General features: G+C 42.6%; 1 protein-coding gene across 1 annotated transcript in view; it reads right to left on the bottom strand.

The window, feature by feature from the left end:
- The window catches only part of LOC122799352 (transmembrane protein 132B-like), a 2,948,958-nt gene that overhangs the window by 2,813,068 nt on the left and 118,608 nt on the right, over nucleotides 1-17,282 (bottom strand). The gene's annotated exons all lie outside the window — the stretch shown is intronic.

Below are 17,282 nucleotides of genomic sequence, written 5' to 3' on the forward strand. Positions count from 1 at the left end.
CACAGAGGGGAAGGAGGGTGGGTAATCCTGACTGCAGATGCATACCTCTCGGACATCTACATTTATGGTAGGTACAAAACTGTACTATGTCCTTCAAGGATGCATCTGCAGTCCTAACAAATGGGTAGAATACCATAACCAAACTGGGGGAGGAGGTACTATGAAGATTATGGTGTAGTTAAGATCCCTTGCAAAACAGCAGTGGCAAAACCTGCTCGGGATCTGGAGTATAAAGGTAGATTATAATGCTTGGCAAATGTATGCACGGAGCTCCAAGTAGCAGCCTCTAAAATGTCTTTGGTAGCCACTCCTCGTAAAAAAGCTGTAGTAGTGGCTGTAGCCCTTGTGGAGTGAGGTCTGATGTTTTCTGGAGTTGTCTTTCCATGATAAGAGTAACAAAATCTAATGCAATTTCCTATCCATTTTGAGATTGTCTGTTCTGAAATTGCTTTTCCTTCCATTCCTGTTGCATATGCTACCAGAAGCTGGTCAGTTTTTCTATTGTTCTTGGTTCTGTCCAGGTAGTAGCGCAATTGCCTATGCACATCCAAGGTATGTAGTAGTCTTTCCCCCGTTCTGTGGGTTGGGGAAGAATGTAGGTAGGTGGATTGCTTGGTTTAATGATACCCTGGAGACCACCTTTGGCATAAAAGTAGGATTAGTTCTCATGGACACTCTATCCTGATGGAAGATAAGGAAGGGCTGTACTGCCATTAATGCCTGTAATTCAGAAACCCTTCTTGCTGAAGTGATTGCAAGCAGGAAAGCAGTTTTCCAAGATAAGTACTGTAATTCTGCTGTTGCTGCTGGTTCAAAAGGGGGAAGTGTCAACTTTTCTAACACAAAGTTCAAGTCCCATGTAGGCAATGGTGGCTTCCTTGGTGGCTTTACATTTTTAATTCCTCTCAGGAACTGCCTGAGTAGAGGATGAGAAAAGACTGGAGGATCCATGTTGTATTCTACTGAAATTGCTGATGCATGAATCTTAATGGAGGAGTAGGACAGGCCATTGTGGAAAAGCTCTGCTAAATATTCCAGGATGTTAGTTACGTTTGCCAGTGATACATTTTCTCCTTTTGCTGCACTCCAAATGAGATATCTTTTCCATTTTGCTGAATAAGTTTTTCTTGTTGAGGGTCTGCGAGCCTCCAAGATAATGTCTTTATAAATCTGGGTTATTTTGTCTTATGCAATGTTCCAAGCAGCTAGCTGCAGTGTTTTCAAGTTTGGATGCAGGATTTTGAAGTTGTTCTGTGTTAGCAGTAAAGGAACTAGAGGTAGAGGCCATGCGTGTTCCCGAGACATACTCCTCAGTAGCGGGTACCAATGCTGCCTCGGCCAGTCTGGAGCTATCAGGATGATCCTTGGGTGATCTTCTTTGATCTTCAGTAGCACTTTGTGCATCAAAGGAAGAGGTGGGAATGCATATGCTGTCAGGTTTTCCCAACTGAAAGATAGGGAGTCCACCTTCCAAGCAAGTGGGTGGTATGCCCTTGTGCAGAATTTTTTCAATTGGTGGTTGTGTGGGGATGCGAATAGGTCTATTTCTGGTAGTCCCCATTTCCTTGTAATGGATTTGAAGATGTCTGGATGCAGCATCCATTCGTGGGCATCCGTGGTAGTTCTGCTTAAGATGTCTGCTAGTATATTTTCTTTTCCTGGCACAAATATTGCCTGGAGCTGAATGTTGAGGTTCAGGGCCACATTCCAGAGGTCCATTGCCATCCGGCATAGAGGATATGAATGTGTGCCTCCCTGTTTGTTGATATACCACATAACTGTGGTGTTGTCCGTCCTTATCAGCAAATGACCCTGTTGAAGAAACGGTCTGAATGTCTGAATTGCCTGCTTTACTGCCAGCATCTCTTTTTGATTTATGTGTAAGTTCAGCTGGTCTTGAGTCCATAAGCCTTGTATGCACTTGTCCACCATGTGTGCCCCCCAGCCGAGGTCTGAGGTGTCCGTGGTGATAGTCTGGCTTGGGTGAGGGCTGTGGAAGGGCAGTCCTTTGTTCAATTGACAGGCCTGAGCCCACCACCGGAATTCTTGCTTTAGGCATGGAATTATTGGAATTTGGGTTTCTAGGCTGTGCTTGTGCTGAGACCATAAATTCCTTAGGTACCATTGCAACTTCCTCATATGTAGTCTGGCATGTGGAATCAATATTATGCAGGATGCCATGTAACCCAGGGCTTGCAGGACTTTCCTTGCTGTAAGCTGGTTCTGCGTTGTTAATGCCATGAAATAGAGTGGTAGGTGCTTCTGCTTTTCTGCTGTGAGGAATGCCATTTGGTTTGATGTGTCCAGTAATGCACCCAATAAAGTTATCCTTTGGGATGGTATCAGCCTTGACTTTTTTATGTTGACTGTGTATCCCAGGGCTTGCAATAGGTGAATAACCTCTCTCAAATCTTTTGTTAATTTGTTTTTGTTGTCCGCTTGTAACAGGCAGTCGTCCAGGTATGGATAAATTTGAATTCCCTGAAGCCTGCAATGAGCAATTACTGATGCCAGGCATTTCGTGAATACTCTGGGCGCAGTAGATAAGCCAAAAGGCAATGCTGAGAATTGATAATGCTCTGATCCTGCAAGAAATCAGAGGTATCTTCTGCAATTTGGTCGTATGAGGACGTGCAGGTATGCCACCTTGAGATCTAGAGTTACCAGCCAAGACTCCTTGCCCAGCATGGGAAGAAGTTGCTGTAGGGTCAGCATCTTGAATTTTGGAACAATGAGATATGTGTTCAGAGCGGACAGGTCGAGAATAGGTCTCCATTGGTTTTCCTTTCTTGGTACCAGGAAAAGTCTGGAGTAAAATCCTTGTCCTTGTTCCATAGACGGTACCTTTTCTATAGCTCTCATCCTTAGTAAGTGGTCTATTTGTTCTAGAGAGTTTGTCTTTTGGTTTGGAGGTAGGTTTGGCATTCCTCTCTTCCTTGGTAGAGTATGGAAGTGAAACCTGTAACCTTTGTCTATTGTCTGTAAAATCCATTTGTCTCCTGTAATGTAATGCCAGTTTACTGAAAATAAGGCTAGCTTTCCGCCTAAGGGTGCTTCTAGTTGTTCCCTGGTAGGCTGTTTCAGAGCCAAGTCACTGTGATTGTCCTGTGGAAGTGGTAGTGGCTGGATCTGTGGCAGTACTTCTCTGGTTGTTAGGCTGCCACTGACGTCCCCTGTAGGCACCTCTGGATTGACCTCTGCCTCTTGGGCGCCTATTCCTGCCTCTCTGTGCTCTGGTGGTGTCTGGAAAGGACCAATTCTTGGAAGGCCAGTTCCTACTAAACCTCAGAGGCTAGACCTGTAAGAAATCCTTGACTGTCTGGACAGATTTCACTTTTTCTTCCACCTTCTTCAACACTTGCTGTGCAGGGGAGCCAAACAAACTGTGTTTTTCCATGGGAGCATCTAGGAGCTTTGACTTTACATGGTCTGGTAAGAATTGCTCTTTTAACCATGCATGCCTTCTGATCACTGTACCAGTCATAGCTGATCTAAAGGAAGCCTCCAGTGCATCATAGCCGCATTTTAAAGAATGATTACTGACCTGCTGAGTGTTATGTACCAATTCCTGAAGGGACTTACGGTCTAAAGGTTCAGGCGAGGACAGTTTTTTAGTTAGCTGATCTAACATAAATTCCTGATACTGAATCATGTGGAATTGACAGTTTAAGGCCCTAGCCGAAAGAGTAGCAGAAGTATAAACTTTTTTACCCCATCTCTCTAATGCCCTAGATTCTCTTTCAGAGGGAGGGTTTTGGCAGAGGCAGCTGCTACAGCTTTGGGGCCCTGTGAAATAGTTTCAGGATCTGCAATAGGAGCCTTATACAAGTGATAATGTGTGTCCGGAACCCTGTAGTATCTGTCGGGCTTAGCAGGGGCCGGAGGAAGAGAGTCAGGAGCAGTACAAGCATCATTAAATGCATCATCCACAACTGTAAGTACTGGAGGAATGGCTAAAGGCCTATGCTGTGGCAAATGTAAAAAGGTCCTAAGCTTTTTCCTAGAGTCTGAAAAATCCTGGCCCTGCCATTGAAATTGTTCTCTCATAGCATGCAAGGTTTCCCCAAAAGAAAATTCCTCAGGAGGAGAGGCAGAAGGAATGGAGTCTTCTGCATCAGAGTCCTCATATGGAGAATAAGGGCCTTCTGGAGGATATGTATTATCTGAATCATCAGAGGAGTAATCTGTAGAAACTGGCTCAGGGGGCTCTGCTCTAGGCCTCTTCTCTGGAGGGGGGTGAGAGGCCCTGTCAGGGTGAGGCTGGGATCCCCTGATCAAAGAAATGAGATCCTCTGCTAGACTAAGCATTTGAGTACTAGAGCTAGGCCTGTGAGAGGGGGTTTTAGCAGGCACGGACTTTGTTGATTTAGCTGCTTTAGCCCTGGTAAAAGCCTTAATTGACATGGATGCAGGGGGCCTAGCTGCTCCACGTGCAGGAGTAGATACATCTAAAGGGATAGTATCTGATAAATCCTGAGAACCTGTAAGAGCAGGTGGAATTTCAGTAGCAAATTCAGCCATGCTGAATGAGGCCTCGGTTGTAGGAGGCATGCTTTCGGCCGAAGGAAGAACCGAGGGCTCGGTTTCAGCCAAAACAGAGACACTCGCGGTTGGCTTAACCGCGGTTTCGGCCGAAACCACGGACCGCGAGTGTCGGTCCTTTTCCTTACGCTTTTTAGCTAATTGTGAAGTCGGAGTCTCCGACGGCATGTTGTAAGCAAAAGCGGAGCCGAAAAACTCCTCTGCAAACTCCGACCGACGTCTAAGTGTCCGTCGGTTGAAGGAAGCACAGGCTAGACAAGCTGCTACGTCGTGGTCTGGGCCTAAACAAGGTAGGCAGTAAGAGTGGAAATCTTTATGAGGTATTTGTTTCCCACAAGTTAAACAGTTATTCACTTTTTCTGACATCGGCTGAGGCAAGAAAGAGTCCCCAACGGGGTACTTAGCTTTTTAGAAGTCTTCGGTAGTAGCAATCTCTGGTTCTGACCGACCGGCACTTGCGAACAGCTTCTGCTTCGGGCACCACGCGGCAAGAAAGACTCAGGAAAATGGCGTCGGCTGATGCCTTTATACCCAATTAACAGCAGCTATGACGTCGGGTGAAGTGCGACATCAGCCGAGGCCAGACCCAGACTTTGGAATCCGGCCGACCGAAGGGCTGCCTGAGGCAGGACAACCCATTTGTTAGGACTGCAGATGCATCCTTGAAGGACATCTTGTTAAATTGTGTGGGAATGTTGTCATGGTTGCTTGGTAGTACTGGGGTTGGGGTGGTGGCTTTACCTGGGTGGATTATGCCATTTATTGTAGCCCAAAATTTTAGGGTTGTTGGCATATTTTTCCTGCATGTTTTTGTAGTAGTTACTTTTGTCTAGTTTGATTTGTTTTTTGGCTTTGTTTCCAAGTTTTGTTCTTTTGATATTGACACCAGGCCTGATCCCAGTCTTTCATTGTAGTCTTAGTATCTTTAGTTAGCCATGGAGCACAGTTAGCTTTTAGTCTTAAAACTGGAGGGGGCATGACAGTTTAGGATTTGCAGGAAAGTGGAGTTAAAGTACTGTATGGCATCACCTAGAGACAGTAGTTGTAGGGGTGTCCAGTTACAGCTTTGTGGTGAATTGATGAAGTCAGTTGTTTTAAAGGTCTTTTAGTTACGTATTACTCTGAGGATGGGTTGCCTTATGTAATGGGGTCTGTTCCAAATTAGGTAGGTTGGTTGATGATCACCTAGACTGTCAGCTAGACAGCCAGAGTGCCGTGCTAGAGTGGGGTCAGGTAACGGAATCCAGTCTGGGATGGATTCGCGTTTTGAGGTTTTGTCTGTTGTGGTTGGGGTGGATATAATTTGGGTAAATCTATGGAGGTTAATGGAGGTAGTTGGAGTGTGGCTAGAGCAGTTCAGTCAATATTAAAGTCACCTAATAGTACAGTTTCTTGTGGCATGGAGTTTGAGATCCAGCTTAGCAGGTTTTCCATTATAGTAGTGTTAGTGTGGTGGAACATAGCCACCCGCAATAATGACATGTTTTAGTTTAGTTTTAATTTGGCAAGGATTAGTTCAACATCATTGATTTCTTGGGTGTTATAATCAATTTGTTCAGTGGTGAGATGATTTTGGAACAATATCGCTGCTCCACCTCCCTTTATCTCTGCGTATTATGTTATAGCCAGGGGCTGTAATCTCATATTATGGTGTTGTGGTTTAAGCCATGTTTCGGTTAGCACTGCTATTTCTGGTTTATATACAGCTAGAAGGGCGTGAAGGTCCTGGATTTGGTTAAATATACTTCTTGCATTTATGTTAATGAAAAGGAGAGAGGAGGTAGGTAGTATAGGGGGTTTGGCTGAGAGTCTGTGTAGTGCTGGATGTACTGGATATGCATAGGAATACAAGTCCCATACGCATGCTCAGTACATCAACACAAGGAAGCAGTATACCACCACCGGTGGAAGAAAAGTAATGCGCTGTTATACAAAGACTAAGAAAAGTAAGTATTTTTTTCTTAAATAATGTCATTGTATAATAGCAATAACTGACTCCGTGGTTGTAGTATATTGAAATTTACCCATGGTTGGCTTTATTTAATGACTCGGGTAAATCTTCAATATAGCACACCACGTCGTCGGTTATTGCTTAAATACCCAACAGAGAGCTGTTAGAAAGTATACTGTGATCAGGTGTTTACAGGTCATGTTTGGTATTGCCCATAATGTTGCAAAGATTTTTATAGTTTCATAGGTAATTATCAGGCTAATAGTCTCAGGGGGCCTTTTTTAAGCCTAGACATGCTTCTCAAATGTATCTGACAACATTAGGCCTACTAGTCACATTTTGTTTTCTTTATTGGGTTATCATGCCTGTTTTTAAAATTGTTTATTTAAAAAGCATTTAGTATTACCCTCCCAAACCATGCTTGTTTGGATCCAACTAATTTCTACTATATTCAGGATTGCTCTTCATGCCCAGACCTTTTGAACATGAGAAATACATAAGGATTAAACTCTTACACAAGAATGGGCTGTTGAACAGGCCATTTCTGAACTTGCCATTGTGATGGACTCCAAATTTATACTTGACCATTGTTCTTGGTGCAAAAGATTTCCGACTCCTTTCTTTTAAGTGAATGATCCTTGTAACATGTTGAGATATGGGCAATGGCTTAATACTGCTTCCATCAGCAGCTATAAGAATTGGATGCACTGTGAATCAGAAGGCAGTTAAAGAGTTGGTCGGGCACTTTACTTGTGTTCTGATAGTTATGTTTGCACATCATAAACAACCCCCCCCTTTTCCCCATTTTTCTACTTGGGGTTGAGATGCCATGTGAACTGTCACCATCTTTTTTGATTCAATACCACTGTCATACTTTCTTTGGTGGTCCTTAACTGTCACATGTCTTATCTCATACAATCTATCCATCTCTTTTCTGGACATCCCCAGACCCTCTTGTCTTCTCTCTCTCCGACCTGTATTCTTTAAACCATCCTTCCCGCACATGTGTCTAAACAATCTCAGTTTTCTTTGACATTCTCTGCAATTGGAGTTACTTTGGCATCTGCTCTAATGTCATTTTCTTTCTCTATCCTTCAGTGAGCATTGTACTACCTATCACAAGCACTTCATCTTTCATCTTACTGAACTGCTTTGCTTTCACTGCCAAGGTTTCTGTAACATTCAGATGTATTGATTGCACCACTGTTTTGTACACTTACTTTTCAGTTTCATTGACAGTCTTGTCACACTACTCTGTGCTCTGTTAGCTGGCTGCAGCCCCTACTGATTCTAGTTTTGACTCATCAATGAGACTTCCTTTGTCATTAATCACCCGTCCCAGATACATATGAAGCTGTTAACATGCTCCACTATTTTCCCCTCTCAACAGGACAGACATCAATGAAACAAGGCTCACTATGATAAAAAAGTAAAGATGCATGATTTGCAACCAGGGGGCAGAGTTCTGTTGAGAAATTTGGGACAAGGAAAGCATAATCTAGCTGGCTGCTGGGGATCTGAGATTTACATAATTTGCTCTCAGCTACTTAATATACCTGTCTACCAAGTTTGCCCTGAGGGGAAAGAAGGACCCATAAAAACATGGCACCGAAACAACTTAATGCCTTTGGCAAAATCAGTGAGACTCATGAATCCAGAACACAGAATGGCTCAGCGGAAGCCTAACTCAAGGCAACCCAGAAGGCTAAGACAGAGGAAATATCCTCTCCAATATTCAATAGCCTATGCTTCCTCCTGCTGAAGGAGAGGAGGACAGTGATGACTGGGGTTTCAGTGAGGATGTTCAAGACCCCGTGGGCTGTAATCTCAATGTAAATGCACCGGAATTCGTTCCTGGCCATTTTGAGCAGCCCAGACCTAACAATAGACTAAGTAATGTTTCTGTGCCTCTTGCAGAATCTGATACTGATGGAGGCCCTGCTATGCAAACTTCAGAAAATAGTGCTGAGGATAGTCATACAGTTATGGAAAATGAAAGTGAAGTAATACAAGAGGAGATCTTAGAAGTAGACAATATGCCTACTGAAGAGCTAGACACTGAATGCGATGTGAGTGACAAACCTTCAGAGCAAAGTTCCTTAACAGTCTCTTCCGAACCAAAACTGCAGAGACTGATTCAACCACCACAGAGACTTGCTTATAACAGTTTGGCACATAGTACACAGGAACCTGTGACCACAGCTCATCGGAGGGTCTGTGCTCATAATCCCTGTGCCTCCTACTCCAGTGGAGGCACACCATCCCAAGTTAAACATAAGGCTGATTACCCTTGGTGGAATGTACCTTTTGAATGCAAAAATATTGTTCAGTTGATGGTGCATTAGTGTTTGTAAATATGTTCTGCTAATCTACCTTTGACTTGGGAGGACCCAAGATTTTCAAGTAGGGGGAGAGTGTAGCTCCCACTGTATTTCATGTAGAAGTAATAGACTGTAGTTTTCCATTACACCACAAGGTGGAGCTACTTTTCAGGAATATAAAAGAATTTCGAAACGAAAGGTTTTTTTGGAACACTAGCTGAAGGAGGGAACACTGAAACATGTAGCTGAAGGGAAAAAGGGCATTGCAGCATGACTGAATTTTCTTTCTATTGTTTTGGGACAGGGAAGTGAAGTAGCAGATGGTGTCCGTCTCTTGCTGAAATCCTGGATACGGTATTTTGTGGAATCAGGAGAGAAGTCTGAAACCAGAACTTCCACGCCTGCTATGATTCAGCAAGAAAAGGAGTTCCCTTGGGCCTAGTACCGAGAAGCCATAGATGATTACCAGAGTTCTGGTATGTGATTTTCTACTTTTCCCATCAGAGGAACCACGGCGCCTGGTCACTAGGATATTCTCAGAGTGGTGAGAGGTTCTGGCCATCATGTTATATTTTTATAAGATTGTGGAGCCCACCTTTAATGCTTTGTGGATTACAACTAACTGGGATCCATATGCGCTCCAACTTGGGCCTCGGCATGCCAGCAGCAAGACTGTAAGTAGTCACTGGCCAGTGAACAAGTTATTCTCCCATATTTGTATTGTGGCACTATAAATCTTTATTGTTCAATGATAATGGATTTTGCTGGGTTAGTACTGCTGCCTTCAAGAATGTTGCTGCTCAATGACATTGCATTTTCTCATGTTTGTATTGTTGCATTATAAATCTTCATTGTTCAATGACATTACATTTTGCCATGTTAGTACTGCTGCCTTCAAGAATTCTGCTGCTCAATGACATTGCATTTTCTCATATCTGTATTGTTGTATTATGACTCTTATTTCTTAATGACACTGCATTTTTCCCCTGTATGTATTGCTGCATTATAAAGCTTTACTGCTCATTGATATTGCCTTCTTTGTGCATGTTTGAATGTCAAGACCTTCTTCTGTTGAGTTCTGGGGAAGAGGGTGAATGTATGTTTTCATTGCATGCATATTCTCACCTTGCCTTATTGCTAACTGGTGCACTGTTGAAATAAATGTGTTTATGGTTGTGCTATTGCCTTTTTAAACTAGATGTGTTACCTAGAATAAAACCTGTCCCTCTTGCTACCTTGGTGTGTTGGGCCTAATAGGGGTGTCAGAGTCATGTAGGAAGGAACCCATATCTCTTCAGCTACACCTGCGGGTGCACTACACGTTTCAGAGGTTTTGAAACATTACAGGACTGGCCAAATCAGGATACTTGGAACCGTGCCATATAATTTCCCCAAATCTAGGCATGCCCAGTTTGACTTTTTTGTACTCTGTAGCTTCTTCTCCCCTACCTGTCTCACTGCAGCCATAGACTCGGTCGTGCTGCATCCTAATCTGATGCAGGACTGCTCATCTCCCATCTTATTTTCTGCTATTCTGCACATCCACTTATTTGTCAATGACACTCTCCAGCACTCTCACAACTGTGGGTATTACAGAGGTATCAAACTCCTATTACACTGCATGAATGCTCCCTTTGTTCATGTTCAGTGGCACTAGGATGCATATTCTCCAGTAATTTGGGATACCCCATCCTCTTCACATTGTAATGCATACTCAGAGGAGCCATTTCTCCAATAGCTCACTCAACATCTTGACCATATCTATCTGACCTCATCTGAGGCTCTTGCTTTTATGAGACACAGCTCACATAATGGTGAAGACTTCTCCCATGCACATGGTATAGGGTTTGGTCCTGGCTCCCAGCCAACATGGTATAGGGTTTGGTCCTGGCCCCCAGCCAATACTGTTTAGAGTTTGCATGTTCTCACCGTCTGCCTGGGGTTCCACCCACCTCCTAAAAACATGCTGAGCATTTCTACCTCAGAGTCACCCAAAAATGAATGGAGTCATCGGTAGCAGCACAGACTCTAGGGTTACATACTGGGTGAAAAGCTGTGCAGACCAACAGCAACTGTGGTACACAGCATCCTTTATTTACAGGAGCTTTAGCAATGCCTTTCAGCGTTTTTCCAATTAGGGGTCATCACAGCGGATCACCAGTCTGCAGATTGATTGGCAGTAGAGCTTTTACAGTGTCAAGTTGCCAGCCCAGCGCCCAACCTTCACAGAAGGCACATGCACACACATGCACCTACCTGCCTTTAAAACTCACTCGACCACAGGGATTGCAGACTCTGCACAGAAGGCACTCCAGCCAAGAACTGAGCCAGAGAACCTCTTGCTGTGAGGCACCAACTCTAACCGCTGCACCACCACAGCTGAGCTGCAGGAACTTTAGCATTATTATTCTGCAATTCCTAGAACTCAGAGACCATAGTATACAACATGAAAGATAATTTATGGTAATTTTCAGCCCAACAACTCAAAAGCTGTTTTCAGTAATACAGGCTCTAGATCCTGGGCATTACACTTCCATGAATGTACTATTTTTATATTCTTAAGTCAAAAATACTGGTAGAAGAAATTTTTACAAGGTAGCACAGAGGGCAATTTCCCCAGGCAAGAACAAAATATTTTGGACTGGGGAAAAAAGCATATTTTCAGGAGCTCTTGAAAACGATAGCTTTTGCATTTATAGAGCGCTATGAGGAAACACTTTACATTCTGAATGAAAACTTACTGTAACCTGTTTATGTTGCAAGGCTTTTATTCAGCAAATTAAGCCTGTGTGTTAGAAACTACTAAAGGTATGATGCTATACCTGTCAGGTGACTACAGTCTTAGAAATACAGTAGTTCTGTACTGAATGTCAATGTACTTTGAGGCGATATGATGCTATATCTGTCAGGTGACTACAGTCTTAGAAATACAGTAGTTCTGTACTGAATGTCAATGTACTTTGAGGCGTTACTTTATGAATGACCACAGACAAATGATGAGGGTAAATGTGGTTTTCCAAACAAATGCATAGTCTAACTGCAATTTCCAAGGACTATAGCCTGATTCTGATAGTTATGAAGAAAGACCGTACTGTGAAATGCAGAACGTCACTCTGCATTTCACAATTTTTAACAAGGTACCATTCTTAAAGTTTTAGTAAATTATTAGTGTTAACTTTTTTACATCATAAGCTCAGAATTTTCAGCAAGTTACTCTAATAACTTTAATAGTTTAAGATCTGGCAGTTGTCAAGTTTAATTTATGTCTGGAAGGTTATTTTGCATACTGGTCCCAGATCACCTTCCTTAGTAGAACTTCACAGTGATTGTTTTTAAACTATTAATACATACCTCACAAACAAGACCCTAAATGATCAGGAAATTTCAATTCTTGGCTGACTTTTTAAATTACTAATATTGTGTACTTTTATTGACTGGGTTAGTCTTATGCATGACCTAAATTCAGGGGAGATCTCAGTGTGTTCACACACTGACTAGAAAAAATTCAGCTTGGATCCAAAGGAAAAGTATGTCCCAGTTTTTCTGCACAAAGCACTGGTCAGGCCCTTGCGATAAGGGTCGAAGAAACTTTTGAGCAGAGGGCCATGAAGATAGCCATTCGTTATAATGACTGCAGAAACAGGAAAGGACAGTGAGGGTAAAGGTTTTTGGCATTTTATTGCACATGGGACTGATACTGACACCATGGTTTGAGCTCTTAACAACCCGATCCAAATGTTTTGAAATAAAACTGAGGAACTGAAGAGCTTTAAATGACAGCTAAAAGGATTCATGTTGGAAATGAAAAATACCTATAGAGAGAGTTCAGATCAGAAGCATGTAGTTCTGAAGTCATCTAAAGTGCTTCAGAGAACGACAATGCACTTGCACACAAAATGATGTAAGCAGGAAGCGTTCAAAGCAACATGGCCAAAAACAGTATATAGATATCAAGATGGACAAAATACTTGTAATTTACAGTGATGTCCTGAAATCTTTGTAATGCTTGCATTTTTTTTTTATTTATATATTGCCCACACAAGTGACATGGTATTTGTTGGACCCTTTTCAGTCATAACCAAGACCACTAAGGCACGGATAAATATAACATTCCCATTTGTTTTACAGCTGAACTGCTGTGGTTTCAAACGGATGCAGGTAGTCTAATTCTTTAATGTCGGTTTCTTATTTCACTTGAGAGTAGCTTTACCATTTTAACAGTTTGCTTTCAGTCACCATACCTTAATGATAAAATCATGGCATATCAGTAAGCTGACTTTTCTAGTATTAAAGTCCAATAAGAAATGAGTTTAGGTCAAATACTACTGCTTCCTTCATGACACCAATGCTGGTGAACTGTACTACTGAGACAGCTTAGGACAGATGGAGATCTGAAGACATCCTATCAGCACACATTTTAATGCTGTGTGATCACAAGGAAGCTATTAATTTTCTGTTGAGAAGTACTTAATAGCGCTGTCTAACAAAACAAATAAAATGAGGAAGATGTTAGGCCCTTTAGTTGTCACAGTATGCTGTGGTATCCTCCAAATGAACTACTAATGCAGTGCCCATTTTATTATGAAAAACACCTGGCATTTCTGAAAACGCAGAGGGGTTTTGTTAGGCTCTTGGCCATATTCTGTGTGACACAATACAAGCTCCTAGATGTGTCCAAGGCTGTGTGTGGGTGTTAAAGCTTGAAAAGGCTGCCTTTCTGTATCTGCAGTCACTCTGCTAGCAGTCTATCACTATACAAAAAGTGCTTTGACACACAGTTTTGTGTGAAAAGTGCTATATATATGCTAATTTTTCTTCTAAAACTCATGACTTTGCTAGGATTCAGGCTCAGAATGTCATGACTTCAGCCAAGATCTCTAACCATAACCATCTTCTGGCTAGCATTCAGCACACATTGATGACCTTATGAATAAAAAAGAGCTGATCCTAGACATTCTGTATACGTACATTGAGTTACAGAACATTTTGTCTAATCTGTTCGCTTCCACTCTATGTCTAAACAGCAACAAAATGCAGACGTCTTCTCGTAAAATTAACTTTATGATTTATATGTCAAAAGGTCAAATAATTGGTGTGTTTTTGGATACTTCCTGTGCTCTGTCATGTAAGCTTTCTTTCATTGTGACACATTCCATAATTAGGATATCTGTATAAAAGAAATTGTGTGTTAAGGCATGATTTTCATAGTATACCTTTTTTTTTGCTCCATTTCTATTTGACATTATTCTAGACAACAGAACTGGCTTTCTCATCTGTTCCATATGGCTAAGAGATCTATGGCATGTTCTTTCCCCTGGGCATGACAGTGATCATTCTGGAAGCAATGCCACCATCTGCAAGGGTGAACATTTTTTTTTCGTTTTTGCTTTATGGCCTAAACCCATCCCATTGGTGGGTGTATCTGTTGATTCTATTGGTGGTATTACTCAGTGGTACATGTGTTCTACCATACTTAACAGTTCTGTTTAAGAAAAGCACATCTATGCTGTTTGGTCCCATCAGGCTTGGACTATGAGCAGATCACCTGCATTTCTGTAGGTATCACCAATGCATTGAGCCAAAAGCTGCCTCCTTCCCTTCAGATAGCTGAACATGCATCATTTACTGCTCATTCTTAACCTCCCTTTCCCAGCTTCTCAAACACCATGTGGATAGTTGAACACAGGCCATATGGGTCATAATTAGAGATGCATCACTCTACAATATGAGGCTGGGAATCATTCCGCTCCATAATGGATATGTGCGACACACTCACTGACAAGTCTGTGTGTTCATAGTTTCATAGGAGGTTACAAGGCTAGTGGCCCTAAAGCTTTTATAAGCCTAGCAATGTTAATCCTGCATCGCCCCAACTATCCTTGGTTAGATAGGGGAACTTTACAGATCAGTTTATTTTAGAGCAGTGGCAATCTCTGGGAGACATATCTGTCTCTCCAGCATGTCCCGCTAATGTCACTGGAAAGGTTGAGATCCCTAGAGCGAGTGACTAGTACCATTTGATTTGCAGTTGTGCATTTCCATCAGGTCAGGGTCAGTTACTGCCCTGTAGGCCAGGCACAAGTCGCCTCTCATTAGCCTATATAATACAGAGTACAGTGACAGGGCTTTCAGTCTATCCACATAGGTCATGGTTTGGAGGCCTTGTATCTTCTTAATGAGAAACCTCTATGGTCTCTCCAGTTGCTGCAGGTGTCTGCTGAAATACATGCAGGAGGGAGCATTGTACTCTAGTAATGGTCTAATTAGGGTTGAGAAAATGGAGTTATAACATCCTTAGACCTGGATGCAATGCATTTACTTACCAGATGCGCAGTGTAGAAGGCTTTCCTTACCACTGTGGAAATCTGGTGGTCAAAGTTCAGATTGCTGTTGACCTGTGCTCCCAGACCTTGCACCACTGAGTTTGAAATCAGAGGGGTGCTATAAATATTGTAATTAGTGGGGAATTCCACTTTGCCAAATAAGACAATAGTGCACTTTTTTGCTTTTAGTTTTAGACCATGACTTTGGCACCAGTCATTTGTTTGCGTTAGCCCCTCCTGTAATGTGTTAACATCACTGGGAGACTCAATGATTGCACCTAGTTTAAATCATCAGCAAACTTAGTAAACTAAAGGCTGTCTACTTTAGCCAGGACTTCCAAGAAATAGATTCCAAATAGTAAAACGCCCAATACAGATCCTTGCAGTATGTCACTGGAGACGGGTCTACTGGTAGAGGTGAAGTCACCAACTTTGACAGTATGTGTTCTGTCCACAAGCCAATTAGCTACCCATCTAGAGATGCAAGGGTTAACACCTAGCTGGGAGAGTGTTTCAATGATACCCGAGTGGGAGATGTATTAAAGGCTTTGGCTAGCTCCAGATAGGCAGTATGCATGGTCTTACCTTTATCCAGGGCTTTGGTGACTTTCTCGAACTAGTCTACCAGGTTCAGTAATCATGATCAACCCTTAAAGCCAAACTGGGTTGGGACTAGAGTTTGAAGGTCACCTATGTCCTAGTTGATAAGGGCTATGATGATCCTTCCCATGGCCTTGCAGAAGAGGCTGGTTAGACTTATGGGTCTATAGTTCCCAGGGTCGGTTGATGGCCCCCCTTTATGCAAGGGGATTACTGTTGCTGATCTCCACTCCGCAGGTACAAAGCCAGTTCTCAGGCTATGGTTAAACAGAATGGCAAGTGGGTTAGCTAGATCCTGTTATAGATTGCTTAGTAAGCAACCTGGGATGTTATCTGGTCCCATTGAGACCGCGCAGGTATGACTTGATCTCTAGGGATACTAGGTAGAGAACTAGTGTCAGGTATGCTTTTGGGGTATGGCTGCTGGGGATAGGGGGTGAAGTTTGCACCAAATCTGTCAGCTAACAGGTTCGCAATTTCCTCCGGTATAATGTCAGTGCTAACATCTACTACCAATTCAGCACATAGCTAGCCATTCCTTTTTAGATTTTCAACATAAAAGAATGCCTTACGATTGTTCTTGAATAGGGATGCTATTTTAGCTTCATAATTAGCTTTAGAGGACTTTACAAGACTTCTAATTTGCTTGTTCAATCTGTGGAGGGAATTCTTCTTGGATATCAGTTTCTTTCTTTTATTATACAATCTGTTTATACTAGATGTCTATCAAGGTGGCTTGTTGTATCGGGAGGGACTTAGTCTATACAGTTGCTAAGATGATTATATAGTGCATTTGTGTACACCTCTGCATAGGAATCATTATTGCCTGTGACTGCAGGCGGTATAAAACTTTTTATACCATCACTTAGTGGGCTGTAGTTTGCTTTGGAGAAGTTCCTTAGTTGTTTTGCTGCTTTGGGGGTGTGGCATCCAATAGTTACTTCGAATGAGACTGATTTATGGTCCGACCTTACCAAGAAGGGCATCACACAGGCAGCAGTGCAATGACCACCCATGTCGCTGAGTACTGTGTTAAGGACATTACAGCCCTCTGTGGGGGTACAGACTATCTTTTCCAGAGCATTTGCACTGACAAAGTCCAGGAAACTCTGGGCACGCATGTTTGTGCTAGTGTATGTTTCCCAGTTAATGGAGGGATAATTGAAATCTCCCATGACTAAGGTGTTGGGCTGTATGGCAAGTGACTCCAGTAAGTCCAGGAAGGCATTGTGCTTTTCTTGGTTCATGGAGGGGGACCTATAACTAGCGATAACTAGTGGTAGGGTATTTTGCCTACAGTTAATTGGGCATGGAGTAGTTCGAGAGAGTCATACTGTTTGACCAATCTCAAAATGTACTAGGCTTTAATGAAGGTGGCTCCACCTTTGGTTCTTTCATGCCCATTCTGAGGTTTGAATGTGTGGAAGGCATTGTAGCCTTCCACAGCTGGGGTGCTATCTGCAACCTTGAACCATGTTTCAGTGACTGCACAAACATCAGCATCTTCCAAGGTGAGGAGTACTTCCAGGGACTGCAGTTTTGTGT

This window comes from Protopterus annectens, chromosome 4.part0 (assembly GCF_019279795.1).
Source record: "Protopterus annectens isolate FY-2018-M chromosome 4.part0, PAN1.0, whole genome shotgun sequence".
NCBI classification, from domain to species: domain Eukaryota; kingdom Metazoa; phylum Chordata; order Ceratodontiformes; family Protopteridae; genus Protopterus; species Protopterus annectens.